Here is a 14,972-nt window from a genome sequence, read left to right as displayed (position 1 = left end):
TACCTAGGTCTAAGCATTAGACCTACTTTGGGCTAGTGGTGCACCAGCACTGAGGCTCCCCTACTACCAGCTAAAAATCACTGAGAGCTAAATCTCCAAACAGCTGAAGTTACTAAGAGCTGGGATCACTGAGAGCTGTGTTAAGGGGGGGGGCTGAAGACAAGTTGGTGAGCGGACAGCAGGTTGGCTAGTGCAGAGAGCAGAGCACAGCGGATAGCCAGGTGGCTGGTAGAGAGGAGTGGCCAGCAGGATGGCTAGCGGAGAGACACAGAGAGTGGAGCAGAGTGGATAGCAGGGTGGCTGGCAGAAAGGAGCGGCCAGAAGGATGGCTGGCGGTGAAGACTGCAGCAGAAGCCCATGGAGAGGTGTGGCACTCCGCTGTCGACCCAAGAAGCGGAGCATGTAAGATGCCCCCCATACCTCCCTCCACTTCCACCCAGGCTGGGAGGTAAACTCTGCAGATGAACGTCTGAACTCTGGGGGGCTGCACTGACCAAGGACAGAAACTGTGGGGCGGGGGGTGACTATTGGGTTGCTGGACTTAAGACCCTGAGGGGAAAAGGACGCTGCCAAACTTACTTGGGAGTGGGTCTTTTGCTCATGGTTGGTGTTATGAATCCTGTTTGTGGTGTTTCCCCCACATAATGCTGCATTGTTTCCCTCCTTTATTAAAAGGCTTTTGCTACACTCAGATTCTGTGCTTGCGAGAGGGGAAGTATTGCCTCTTAGAGGTGCTCAGGGGGGTGGTATGTAATTGTCACAGGTCACTGGGTGGGGGCTCGAGCCGGTTTTGCATTGTATTATTGAAACAGAACCCCTAGATACTGAACCCAGCCATTGTTGCTGCCAACTCTGTCGGGCAGAAGGGTTACACATGGTTGTTAAGCCACGGTGGCTCTTTTTTAGTTCTTTTACTGTGTTTTTTAATTTGGGGTATACATTTAAGTTGAGCCTCTATTATGGTGTCTTTGAAAAGTATCCATGCAGCTTGCAGGGATTTCACTCTAGTCACTGTACCTTTTAATTTCTGTTTAATTAACCTCCTAATTTTTTCACAGTTCCCCTTTCTGAAATTAAATGCCACAGTGTTGGGCTGTTGAGGTGTTCTTCCCACCACAGGAATGTTAAATGTTATTATATTATGGTCACTATTTCCAAGCAGTCCTGTTATAGTTACCACTTGGACCAGATCCTGCACTGCACTCAGGACTAAATCGAGAGTTGCCTCTCCCCTTGTGGGTTCCTGTATCAGCTGCTGCAAGAACCTGTCATTTAAAGTATCAAGAAATTTTGTCTCTGCATTTTGTCCTGAGGTGACATGCACCCAGTCAATATGGGGATAATTGAAATCCCCCACTATTATTGAGTTCTTTATTCTGATAGCCTCTCTAATCTCCCTTAGCATTTCATCATCACTATCACTGTCCTAGTCAGGTGGTCTATTAATAGATCCCTACTGTTATATTCTTATTAGAGCATGGAATTACTATCCATAGAGATTCTATGAAACATGTGGATTCATTTAAGATTTTTATTTCATTTGATTCTACATTATCTTTCATATATAGTGTCACTCCTTCCTCCCCCCCTCCACAGGAGCAGAGAATACCTGCAATATTATGCCCGTCACTCAACAACAGAGCACCTGATTGTATCATAACAACAGATTCCAGCTGGCCCACAGAACTACAGGGAAAAGATATTTTTGTTCTAACTTGGCAGCCTTGCTAAGTCAGCCTGGTATTTTCTGTATCCTACATCTTCACAAGTAATAAAGTTCTACAGTTTAAACCTCACTGACTATTCTGTTAATGTCTGAAGCCAAATAAAATCCAGCTTCCTTTTCTTTTTGGAGTAGCTGTTTGGGTGCTGTAGTATGACAGTAGTGAACTTGGTTTTTGTTAGCACTGTATAAGTAGAGAGGACTTGAAGATACAGTTACATTTTCAGAGGCCTTCAGCTGATCTTCCAGTTCTGGATCTCAAGTGTTTGGATGCTCAACTTTGCAAATACAAGATATCATATAAACACAAACATTGAGAAATTTAGAAATATAACAAGCCAGGTTCTAGGCACAGTGCCATAATCTTGCACATGTCAGAATTTTGGGTGCCTGACTGGGCTCACAAAAACTTTAGCTTAATTTGAAAATATGCCCCACAGACAGAAATTATGTTGAGACAATAGGCTCTCATCTGATCATAACTACACTTCAGTTAATCTTTTACCTAACTACCTGTGAGATGTAGTTGGTTCTATGCTAGGTCCTTATAACAGATTATCTTCTCCTTACATTTGTATGTGACCTTGTTTCTTCTCAAAAAAAAAACACAAAAGAACACGTTGGTAGGCATTTCTTGAGAATTCGCAATTCATTAGCCACTTATAGAAAGCAAAGAGTACCAAACCTATGTTCTTCATACATAAAAAATATTTAAACTGACAGGTTTTTAACAGCAAAGATACTCGCTTTACTAAATTCAAAGAAAAATGTCCAGGTTGGGTCTTTTTTTATTTACTTTTTTTTTCCCCCCAGAAGCAGCCTCCCATTTAAGTGCTTGTAAGTAACAGCAGCAATTTTCCACATGCAAATAATTGGAAAATCATTTTATAACTAGATGATCATGTCATAAAGACAGAAGAGTCATTAAGTCCAGAGAGGACCACCTGATACCTAGACTGACTGACTGTCCATCGCCTGCCACCAACAGCACCGAGCACCTGCACACTAACCCCACTGACCAAAGTGTTACAGCCTACAGAAGAGTAGACTCTTATGTGCTCCAGGCAGAGAATAGCAGGGACTGAGATGCACCAGTTCCCTGCAGTAGCAGGGAAATGATTAAATGAGTTAGACCCCTTTTACAACTCAGGGTTTTAATATTTAAAGCTGTGACTTCCGTTTGTTTTGTTCATGAATACACTAGAGGGTTGCACACTTTGCTTCTGTAGGTTGAGCTCATTGCACACTCTAAGGCAGCAGATCTCAAACTTTAGCAACCCGAGGACCCCTCTTTTGATTTAAAAATTTTCAGGGGACCCCCCCAAAGTCCCCTTGCCTCACCCCCTTCCCTGCCCTGAGTCCCCGCCCCTTCTCTGAGGCCCCTCCCTCTCTCACTCCATCCCCACTCCCTCCGTCGCTCGCTCTCCCCCACTCTCACTCATTTTCATCAGGCTGCAGCAGGGGGTTGGGGTGCACGGTGTGAGCTCTGGGAGGGAGTTTGGGTGAGGAGGGGGTATGGGCTCTGGGAGGAGTTTGGGTGTGGGAAGGGGTGCGGGGTGCAGGCTCTGGGAGAGAGTTTGGGTGCAGGCTCTGGGCTAGGGCAAGGCCCTAGGGTGAGGGAGGGGGTGAGGGGTGCAGGCTCCGGCCAGGCAGCCCTTACCTCAGGCTGCTCCCAAAAGCAACCAGCACATCCCTCTGGAAGCAGCTCCTAGGTCCAGGGGGTCTCCACATGCTGCCCCTGCCTGCAGGAACCACCTCTGCAGCTCCCATTGGCCACAGCTCCTGGCCAATGAGAGCTGCGGTGTCAGGGCTTGGGGCGAAGGTAGTGTGTGGAGACTTCTCGGCCCCTGCCGCAGGGACTTGCTGGCCGCTTCCAGGAGCGGCGCAGAGCAAGGGCAGTAGGAAGCCTGTTCCCTAGCGTGCTGGGAAGGAGGGGGAGGAGTTTCTCAGCAGCATCCAAGGACCCCCTTGAGGATCCACAGGGGTCCGCGGACTGCAGTTTGAGAACCGCTACTCTAAAGGCTCCTGTGTGTGTAGATGCAATTATTTGTGTGCGCACGCCTTAAATGTGCAGTTTTTGAAAGCTACCGCGTGTGCAAACAGATGTCAGATGTAGGTCACTCTGGTCATTTGACCCACAGTAACCTGACTATGGTATTCTCTTATACTAGCTACACTGAATTACAGCTATGTCCTCCCACTTTTTACTGGACGTAAGGGCAAGAGATGGTGGGGAGGGGGTGAAGACGAGTGGGGGTCGCCTCTGGGGCAAGGAGCAGCTTGGGGGGCTGAGCCTCAGGGTTAAGGGTGGCATAGCCAGTTCGGGCGCCAGTGATCCCACACATACACACTTTTAGGGAGCTTCTGCCGCTCCTGGCCTAGAGAGGAACCTGAGAGGAGTGTAAATGAAACAAATGGAGAATATGTCTGTAAGAGGTTGTGTTATATAAAGTCCCCTCTGCCCCTCCCAGCAGGAGTCTCAGCACTGACTGAGCTGGGAGCACGTAGCAGGCAAGCAGAGAGGAGGCTGCTGGACTGCAATCCTGTTCTTTACAGCCTAAAACCTTGTTCCTCGCGGTTTGGCTGAGTGGGTCTGGTCTGACACACATGCTGACACACAATGCACAGCACATAGAGGAGCCTCAGCATCAGCTGATGTGTATACTAAACCAAGCATGAATAGAACACAAATAGTTGTGTGTGTGTAAACGCAATTGTGTGCATAAGTGGTAGCTTTCAAAAACTGCACATTTAAGGCATATACAAACAGATGTCAGCGTCAGGTCACTTTGTAAATTTGACCCACAATAACCTGGCTATGGTATTCTCTTATGCTCGCTACACCGGATTACAGTTATGTTTCTGTAAATGTTTAGGTATAATGCAAAATTCCTTGGTTGGTCTAGTATAAAGTTATACTTGATCTTCCAAAACTATACATTTAGGGCAGAGTTCTTCTCTCCAGGCCGGGCTGTGGAGCCCTTATTTACACTGCAGATCTCTACTGAATAGTCCCAGCATGTGCGCTGAACTTTCATTAACATCAGTAAGGGTTCAGCATGCAGAATGAGCGCAGAATAATAACTGTCTGTAGTGCAGCTCACAAAGAAGAATTTTGCTCAAATATTAAATTTTGGCCACGCTTATTAATTCTTTGCTACATACCCTTATTAAGGATAAGGCTAAAATTGCTTGCAGACTTATTTAATTATGCAATCATAAACTAAGGACAAAAAAAGCAACTGAGCAGACTTCAGTGGTCAATATGAATGTCTCAAACATACAAATGTTCCCAATTTCTGAAGAGCATATGTTGTTATTGATTCAGTTTGAATGATGCACAGAAAAGAAATGCATTTTTAAAAATGCAAAATAAAAACCAGCGTTTTCTCTATGAAAAAAGTGAACTACAAATTGAAATAATTTAAAGTGAAATTATACCATTAAAATTCGGGAAGGAGTGGCAGTAAAAATGTCAGGTTGAGATTAAGTCAACAAAATTAATCACTCATGACCCTGAAGGAGCAAGAGGGTTGGAAAATGCTACAAAATTTAAAACTACCATGAGTGAAGGGACTTGGGGAATTCATTTTAATTCACCACAGGCAAGTTCAAATACAAGCTGTGCTTTGTTATTCAACCTGTAGTATTTTTTTTTCATATGGCCCTTTATATCTGACGAAGCCATAATCACATACAATAGAGTTTTCTTTATTCGATCGTAAGAGTTTCCTGGTTAATTACATATTTACAATGAATTGGATGTTGTGCAGTGGTGCTTCAGTATCGGCTCTAACCGATGTGTATGATAACAATGTGCACGATAATCAAGGAGTTGGGCCATTTCCAGCACAAATCCAGGTTTTCTCACCCCACACACACACACAAACTCACTCTCCTGCTGGTAATAGTTTATCTAAAGTGACCACTCTCCTTACATTGTGTATGATAATCAAGGTGGGCCATTGGCATTGGCATTGGCCATTGGCCCACCTTGATTATCAGACACATTGTAAGGAGAGTGGTCACTTTGGATAAGCTATTACCAGCAGGAGAGTGAGTTTGTGTGTGGGGGGGTGAGAAAACCTGGATTTCTGTTGGAAATGGCCCACTTTGATTATCATACACATTGTAAGGAGAGTGGTCACTTTAGATAAACTATTACCAGCAGGAGAGTGGGGTGAGAGGAGGTATTTTTTCATGCTTTATTGTATATAATAAGATCTTCTACACTTTCCACAGTATGCATCCGATGAAGTGAGCTGTAGCTCACGGAAGCTTATGCGCAAATAAATTGGTTAGTCTCTAAAGTGCCACAAGTACTCCTTTTCTTTTTGCGAATACAGACTAACACGGCTGTTACTCTGAAACCATCACCTTTATGATACTCCCAGTGCCAGCAAACCCCAACATCATTTGCAATTCCTGATTTCAGAAATAAATAAGTCTGATTTAAAAAAAAATTAAGTTATGATTTCACCCACACACACACATACACACACACACAAAAAGAAGTTGCAACTATAGTCTGTTAAGTTTTGGTGCAGTGTACTGGCACACAGGGTCACAATACCACTCAAACTTGGCTCAGCTGCCCCTCCATCATGCTTGGCAGGTATGTATAGAGATGCTCTCAATGCAGAGGTGTAGTGGGGTAGAGGGATCAGGGGGGTGCTTCAGGACATGGATGTGGGGGTGCAGGAACCTAAATTCTTAGTTTTCTAACTAGGTGTCTCATTGGCAGCTGTGTCCCTTGCTCTCCAACAGGGGATGTATACACTCCCTCCAGGCCTTAGGGGAGATGGGGGGTGAGCCCCTGCACCCTAGAGCCAGCTTCAGCTCAGAGACACCTTGACCTTGTGGGGGTCCGGCACCACTTGGACTCCCCTATCTCAGACTTGAACCTCGCAGGAGGCATAAAACCCAGCCCCTGCCTTTTCCCATTTACCAGGGACTCCCAAACCCAACCCCAGGTGCGGTCAAGCGGCTGCTGAAGGCAAAGTCCTCACGGTTGCTCAGGGTTGCTGCTGCTTTGGTGGAGGCAGAACTGCACCTGTGCAAATTGCGAGGCCAGTCGCAGCAGGGCTGAGTGCAGGGTGTGGTGCTCAGCCCAGAGCAGCGAGCAATATGAGCCTACTGGGGAGCCTGACCCCGACCAGCTTGGGTCCCTGGCCCTATACTCCTCCTTGTCTGCCTCCACCACTGCCCCCCACTGGGTCATGATGGAGGGGAGGCTGGGCCAAATCTGAGTGGCATTGCATCCCCATGCATTAGGTCGCAACGCTACTCACTCAGATTCTCCAACATGACAAAGGGGTGGCCAGGCCAAATTTGAGTGAGTTACGTGGGGTTGCAATATCACTCACATTTGTGGCAAGTATAAAAAGTTTCAGTGAGTGCTGACAGTTGCTGCTTCCACAACAAAATCACTGCCTGAAGTTTTCTTACTGCCTTAGAAATAAAGCAATATACCAGGCCACTAGACTGACCTGAAGATTGATTTTCACATCTAATACACTCCAGGTTTTAACTCTATTAGAATGCATGCTTTGGTTTGAAATATAGCTTGGTTTTCCACATTAAAAAGTATGAATATAACCTTATGGAAAAGTCCTACAGAATCTAATAAAGAATGGGAACCTTTCTACAGAGCTTTTAAATCAACCTATAGAATAATATAGAAAGGATTAACTTCTATGGGATACTTTAAAAAATAGCATTCTGTATTAAAATCTGTAGGTTTCAGAGTAAGCTGAATAAGAACCCTATCTAATTTCTATAACACCAACTGGTTTAATCCCTATTCCATTCCAATGGTCTTTAGCTGGATTCATGTATTGATTTAACAAGCTCTGTGGAGGGTTTGGTTTGGATTGGTTTTTTTAAGTGAACGTTATCTAATCAGAGCCTGAAAAGTTATTTTTTCAGTGTGCAGTACACACTTTTCCTTGATACCAATGGAAGTTGCCCATTTCCCGAAATAGATTTACAAAGGTTTGGATTGATGATGTTTTTATTATTTCTTCCTTTCCCCATAACATGCACACTTGCTGTTGACTACCATCAGCACTAATTCCTGAGGGGCATATGAAAGAAAGGAGGGAGAAGTGATCTTCTTACCACAGGGAACAGGAGCACAATATTATACCACTTTATCTTATCTGTCATGCAAACTGTCTCCCAAAACGCTGTGCACAAAGAAAAATGCATCTTTAAATACTAAATATAAAATCTAATAAAAGTAATATCTCCTCTTCAGTAATCCTAATTTAATATTAAATCCTAATATTTTACATTGCAAAGGGATGTTGAGGTGATATTTTTTGAGAAAATATAATTCTCCCAGTGAAGGCTTAGATGTCAATTCTGCACAATGTTGAATGCCTCCAAAGCAGAAGTTGAACGTAGTCAGTCCCTGTCCAGGATCAAGCCCTTCTGACCCAATTCTGTCCTCAGATTCACCTTTCCATTTTATACTGAAGTGAGAATTGTGACCTTATAAAATATCCCCAATAAGAAGATGATCCCTACACAAACACATGCTGAGGAAAAGTTCTCTATATACACCACTGCACTTGTGCATATTTCATGGGCTCTGCATATTTTTAATTTTTTTTAATTTTTTTTTCCAGAAAATAGATTCAGTGCAAAAGTTGCTGCAGTTCCGCTTTTTAGCCACCAGAGGGTGCTGTGGCAGTAGAACACAGCAGCTGTTCCTGGCAAGCCCCAGTCAGGATAGGGAAGAGAAAGAGCCTGTCTTCTTCACAGCATTTGTCCGACCAGATCAGAAGACAGGGGCTATGGGGAAACAGACAGCATGGGGCTGCTGCAGTATCAGACAGGGGCTAGTGGGGGAGGACAGAGTGGGGCAGGGTCTGAATGGGAGTGGAGGTGCAGGGCCACAGGGGGGAGGGAGGTGCAGGGCCAGAGGGGGTGCGGGGCTACCGGGGGAAGGGGGATGGCTGAGTGGGGGCACAGAGACACATAGGGACAGGGCAGATGTACCTGACTGAATGGGAGAGGCTAGGGGTCAGCCAGGGTCTGCATGGGGACGCTCCCTAACAATCCCTTCTTGCCCCCCAAAAAACCTGTGTCGTACTTTTCCCGCTCATACCCAACAACCCTTCACGTTCATATCCAGGCTCCTTCCCAGCAATTTCTTCCCTCTCCCTCACCACCTCCATTACCCCTGACTCCTCCAAGCCTTTGCAGTGCTTCTGAGGGGTGCAAGAAATATGGTTCTGTGTTAATATGCCTCATGGGGAATCTATTTGTCAGAAAACATTTCCTGAATCTTTTTTGTTGTCTGTATTGTTACAGAAATACTTGCTGACAGGTATTTTGAAATAAATTACCAAATAATTGAAACTGGTGAGATTATATTCTATTATTTTGACAAATAAAATACACTGAATTTTGCAGAATTTTAAAATATGTGCAGAATTTTTAATTTTTTGGCACAAAATTCCCCCAGGAGTAATTAGTGCTTTGGAAATAGAACAAACCAGATCTTATTTATTCTACCAGAAGAATAGGTAAAGTATAGTAAACCAGTAGTGAATCCTATGAAGAATTAAAATGCATGAAAAAGTATGTTTACACCATTGTTTATTCTCAGTCAGAATTAAAAACCACCTCCATTAACTTAAAATATCAGTGGAAGCATATGCTCAGATAGCAGAACTGAGCCCTACTGATCTAACAGAACTTTCTTTCCAGATCACTAACAGAAGCTGGCTGAAACTTTTGTTTGTTTGTTTTTTAATTTCCATTTCAGCTAGTTTAAATAGATTATTTTTTGTTTAGATTTCTAGAAATATGTACTGACCATCTGCAGATGAGCTCATTCCTGAAGAGGAGTCTATGAATTTACAGCAATTAAATGTTCATCAATTAAGCTGGAAAGTGTGCATTTTGCAGACAGAAAAAAAGTTGTTTCCATACAGTAGATGTGCAAATGCCATGATTTTAGAAGTGAAAAGGTAACTTTCTGTTAAGAAAATAAGAATGGCTATACTGGGTCAGATCCATCTAGCCCACTATCCTGTCTCCTGACAGTGACCAATGCCAGATGCTTCAGAGGGAATTAACAGAGCAGGGCAATTATCACATGATCCATCCTGTTATCGCATGATCCGTCCCAGCTTCTGGCAGTTGGAGGTTTAGGGACACCCGGAGCCTGGGGTTGCATCCCCGACCATCTTGGCTAATAGCCATCAATGGACCTATCCTCCATAAACTTTTTTCTAATTCTTTTTTGAACCCAGTTATACTTTTGGACTTCAGAACAACCCCTGGCAATGAGTTCGACCAATTGATTGTGCATTGTGTGAAGAAGTACTTTCTTTTGTTTGTTTTAAACCTGCTGCCTAGTAACGTCACTAGGTGACCCCTGGTTTTTGTATAATGTGAAGAGATAAACAACGCTTCCTTCGTCACTTTCTCCACACCATTCATGATTGTATAGACTTCTATCATACCCTCCACAGTCGTCTCTTTTCTAAGATGAACAGTCCCAGTCTTTTTAATCTCTTCTCATATAGAAGCTGTTCCATAACCTAATCACTTTTATTGACCTGCTCTGTACTTTTTCCAATTCTAATATCTTTTCTGAGATGGAACAACCAGAACTGCATGCAATATTCAAGGTGTGGGTGTACCATGGATTTATATAGTGGCGTTATTTTTTTCTATCTATCCCTTTTGTAATAGTTCCTAACATCGTTAGCTTTTTGGACTGCTGCTGCACACTGAGTAGATGTTTTCAGAGAACGGTCCATGACTACAAGATCTCTTTCTTGAGTGATAACAGCTAACTTAGAACCCATCATTTTGTATATAGAGTTGGGATTATGCTTTCCAATGTGCATTACTTTGCATTTATCAACACTGAATTTCAACTGGAATTTTCTTGCCCCATCACCCAGTTTTGTTAGATTTCTTTATAACTCTTTGCCATCAGCTTTGGACTTAACTATTCTAAGGCATTTTGTATCATCTGCAGACTTTGCCACCTCATGGTTTATTCCCTTTTCCAGATCATTAACAAATATGTTGAATGGCACTGGTCTCAGTACAGATCTTTGGAAGACCCCACTGATTACCTCTCTCCACTGTGAAAACTGACCACTTATTCCTACCCTTTGGTTCCTGTCTCTTAACCAGTTACTGGTCCATGAGAGGACCTTCCCTCTTATCCCATGACTGCTTATTTTTCTTAAGAGCCTTTGGAGAGGGACCTTGTCAAAGACTTTCTGAAAATCCCAGCACACTATATCCACTGGATCACCTTTGTTTAAATATTTGAGCTCCCTCAAATAATTCTAGTAAATTGGTGAGGCATGATTTCTCTTTTGTTAACGCTTCCCCTGCATATCATGTTCATCTATGTGTCTGATCATTCTGTTCTTTACTATAGTTTCAACCAATTTGCCTGGTATTGAAGTTAGGCTTACAGGCCTGTAGTTGCCAGGATCGCCTCTGGAGCCTTTTTAAAGATCAGCATGTCATTAGCTATCCACCAGTCATCTAGTATAGAAGCTGATTTAAGTGATACATGCAACAGGCAGTAGTTCTGCAATTTCATATTTGAGTTCCTTCAGAACTCCATCTGGTCCTGGTGACATATTAGTACAGAATTAATTTATCAATTTGCTCCAAAACCTCCCCTACTGCCACCTCAGATTTGTCACCTAAAAAGAATGGCTTAGGTGTGAGAATCTCCTTTACATTCTCTGCAGTGGAGACTGATGAAAAAAATTCATTTAGCAATGGCCTTGTCTTCCTTGAGTGCTCCTTTAGCACCTCAATCATCCAGTGGTCCCACTGATTATTGAGCAGGCTTCCTGCTTCTGATACACTTTTTTAAAAAATGCTGTTTGTTTTTGTGTCTTTTTGCTAGATGTTCTTCAAATTCTTTTTTGTCCTGCCTAATTATGTTTTTACATGTGGCTTGCCAAAGTTTATGCTCCTTTCTAGTTTCCTCAATAGGATTTTCAAAAAGAAAAGGGGTACTTGTGGCACCTTAGAGACTAACAAATTTATTTGAGCTCCAATATTTATTTAATGCTCAAATAAATTTGTTAGTCTCTAAGGTGCCCCAAGTACTCCTTTTCTTTTTTTGAATACAGACTAACACGGCTGCTACTCTGAAACCTGTCAATAGGATTTGACTTCCAATTTTTAAAGGATTTGTTTTTGCCTCTAGCCACCTCTTTTTCTCTGTTTAGCCATGGTGGCACTTTTGGTCCTCTTACTGTTTTTCTTTTTCATTTGCAGTATATGTTCAGTTTGAGTCTCTATTATGGTGTTTGGAAATAGTTTCCATGCAGCTCATTCACACACAATGTTCAGGCTGAATTTCTACTTCGAAAACAGACCATGAAAATGTTCTTGACTGCTCTTTTTTTATTTTAGTCTTCAAGGTGTTAATCTTCTTGTATGATTTAAGAGGCAAATAATTGTTCATTAATGTCTCTCTTATTCATACTCCATACACAAGATAGTCTCAATGGGTCATGTATCCTGTAGTCCTTTCCTTCATGTCAATGGGAGTTTTGCTTGAATAGTCCTTGTGTAGAGACTTCAGCAGTAAGAGAAATCCTTGAATGAACCTTTTTATCACTTAGGAATGAAAGTGCTAATTGAACTTTTAATACAATCTACCAATTTTCAGCTGAATGGTACTGTGTTGTATCAGTACTGCAGTTGTGACTACAGGTAGGTTAAGGTTTTCTCTCCAAGGCCCTGTTTCCAGTGCTTTATATCTTTCCCCAAAAACTACCTTTCACCTGAATTTCTTTGTGCTTGTTTACAATCCACATTTATTTATTTATTTATTTATTTATGCTGTTTGAAGAACACCCTGTCCTTTTTTTAGTTATACAAGGAATAAAACAGAATGAGGATTTTCTGCTGGAAAATTGTTCAGATGCTTTTTGGCATTGCGATAACTCCAGACTGGTTTGGCTTTAAAACTTCCGATTTGGCATCTCTGCGAGACCTCTGTAAGGAATGTGTGCTTTGCTAATTTTGGGGAGGAAATTTGTTGAGAGAGAAAAGTTGTGGAAATGGTGAACGGTGCATGAGCATTGCATTATTTTCTTAACAACCAAAGGCCCTGATCCTGTAGGTTGTCTGTGCAGTTGGATTCCTGAGGCCACACAGAGCCCCACTGAAGTTAATGGGGCTCCACACTGGTGCAGGGTCTGCCTGTGTGGGACAACTTGCAGGATTAGGGCCTAAATGTTCAGCAGTGCCACAGTCCTGAATTCTTTTGGTACCTAAAATGTCTGTTGACCTCAATGAGATTTTTGGCTGTATAAAGAATTCAGAATCCAGCCCCAAGTGAAGTTATCCAGATGTATGTATATCTATGGATATCAATAGTAGGGCATCAATGTTCTCATACTGACTGTGATGGGAGTGTTCACCCCACACAAGACAGAGAATGTTAAATTAGGTTAATTAACCTGATAGGCTGCACCTGGGAGAAAACCAGGGCTTGAAAGGCTGATTAATAATGGAGCCCAGCTCAAAAGGAATCGGAGGGGGGCTGGTATAAAGCCAGGAAGTTGGCAGAAGAGAGGACTGCTTGGAAAGTAGTCTACCGTCACTCCATAAGAGACAGAAGGTGTGTTTGGGGCTTTGGAGTTAAGCAGTCTGCAGTTACTTCCTGGGAGGAGGGAGTTTGGGCTGGTAAACCCAGAGAGGGGGAGCCAGAAGAGGTAGGAAGGAGTCCAGGGAAATAGCAATAAGGCCTGGGGGAAAGCAGACCACAGTTGCTAGATATAGGGTCCCTTGACTGGAACTCAGAGTAGAGAGTGAACCAGTTAGCTATAAAATCCCTCTTAGGAGTTGTTCTCTACCTGCTTTATCTGTAAAGGGTTAAAAAGTCCACAGGTAAAAAAAAGAAGGAGTGGGCACCTGACCAAAAGAGCCAGTTGGACAGCTAGAACTTTTTAAAATTGGTGAAAACTTCCCTGCCTGTTCTGTTTCTCTCCGGAGAGAGGAGACAGAGCAGAGACATGGCTGGGACTATGCTGTAAAAAGCTTTTTGGCAGGTATGGAAATCATCAGATCATACCTAAAACCTACTCATAAATCAGAAAATGTCTAGAAAGATGCAATTAATTTTTTTTCTGTTTATTTCTTATTGGCTTGTGGACTCCTCTGAGCTTTTCTTTTGCTTGTAACCTTTAAGCTGGACCTCAAGAAGGTTATTCTTGATGTTTAATTTTTGTAAGGGGGATTTTTAAATCTATTAAAAGCCTAAGATCCAGATGTATTTTCTTTCTTTTTGTTTTTAATAAACTTTACCCTTTTTTAAGAACAGGATTTGGATGTTTGTGTCTTAAGAGGTTTGTGCACTTTTTTAATTAGCTGGTGGCAACAGCTGATTTCTTTGTTTTCCTTTCTCAGCTCTTCCCCAGAGTGGGGGTGAAAGGGCGTGGGGGTACCCCACAGGAAGGAATTCCCAAGTGCGCCTTCCTGGATTCTCTAAGGGGTTCTGCACTTGCATGGTGGCAGCATCTACCAATCCAAGGTCAGAGAGAAGCTGTAGCCTTGGGAGTTTAATACAAGCCTGGAGTGGCCAGTATTAATTTTTAAAATCCTTGCAGGCTCCCACCTTCTGCACTCAAAGTGCCAGAGTGGGGAATCAGCCTTGACACCTGGCCAGAAGGCCAAGCCACAAAGGGAGAGCACTCAGAGTCACTGAGTGAGTGTGTGAGAGAGAGAAAGAGGCAGCAGGGCACGCAACAAGCAGCAGAAGGTGGTGTTGAACCTGGAAAGATCTAATCCCCAGAGCAGCCAGAAGGAGATGACCTTGTGGTAAATTGGACCCTATAACCCTCACCATGAGAAACAACTATGCATTTCCCTAGTCACCACTACGACCACCGAAATACAACTACTGTATATAGCATGCAACACTGCAATACAGACACACATTGCACTTGTGACTGTTGCTTATGGCATACATCACTTGCATTATTCTGATGGTAATGTACCAGTCTCCCTATGATAATCATTCTCTATTCCTTAACCAAAAGATTTGTGGGAGACTCTAACCATTTCACAGGATTGGGCCTTTCTTTAAGATGTCATTTTAAAATGTCATATGTTGGATGTATAATCAATATCCCTATAATTGTCCACAATAACATGAGTGACTAGCAAGTAATGTGACATGGCTATGTTACTCTTGTAGTTTTGCTTAACATGAAACTAATTTTTCATGTACAGACAA

This window comes from Eretmochelys imbricata, chromosome 2, assembly GCF_965152235.1.
Source record: "Eretmochelys imbricata isolate rEreImb1 chromosome 2, rEreImb1.hap1, whole genome shotgun sequence".
Lineage (NCBI taxonomy): Eukaryota > Metazoa > Chordata > Testudines > Cheloniidae > Eretmochelys > Eretmochelys imbricata.
Note: the sequence above shows the minus strand (reverse complement) of the source record.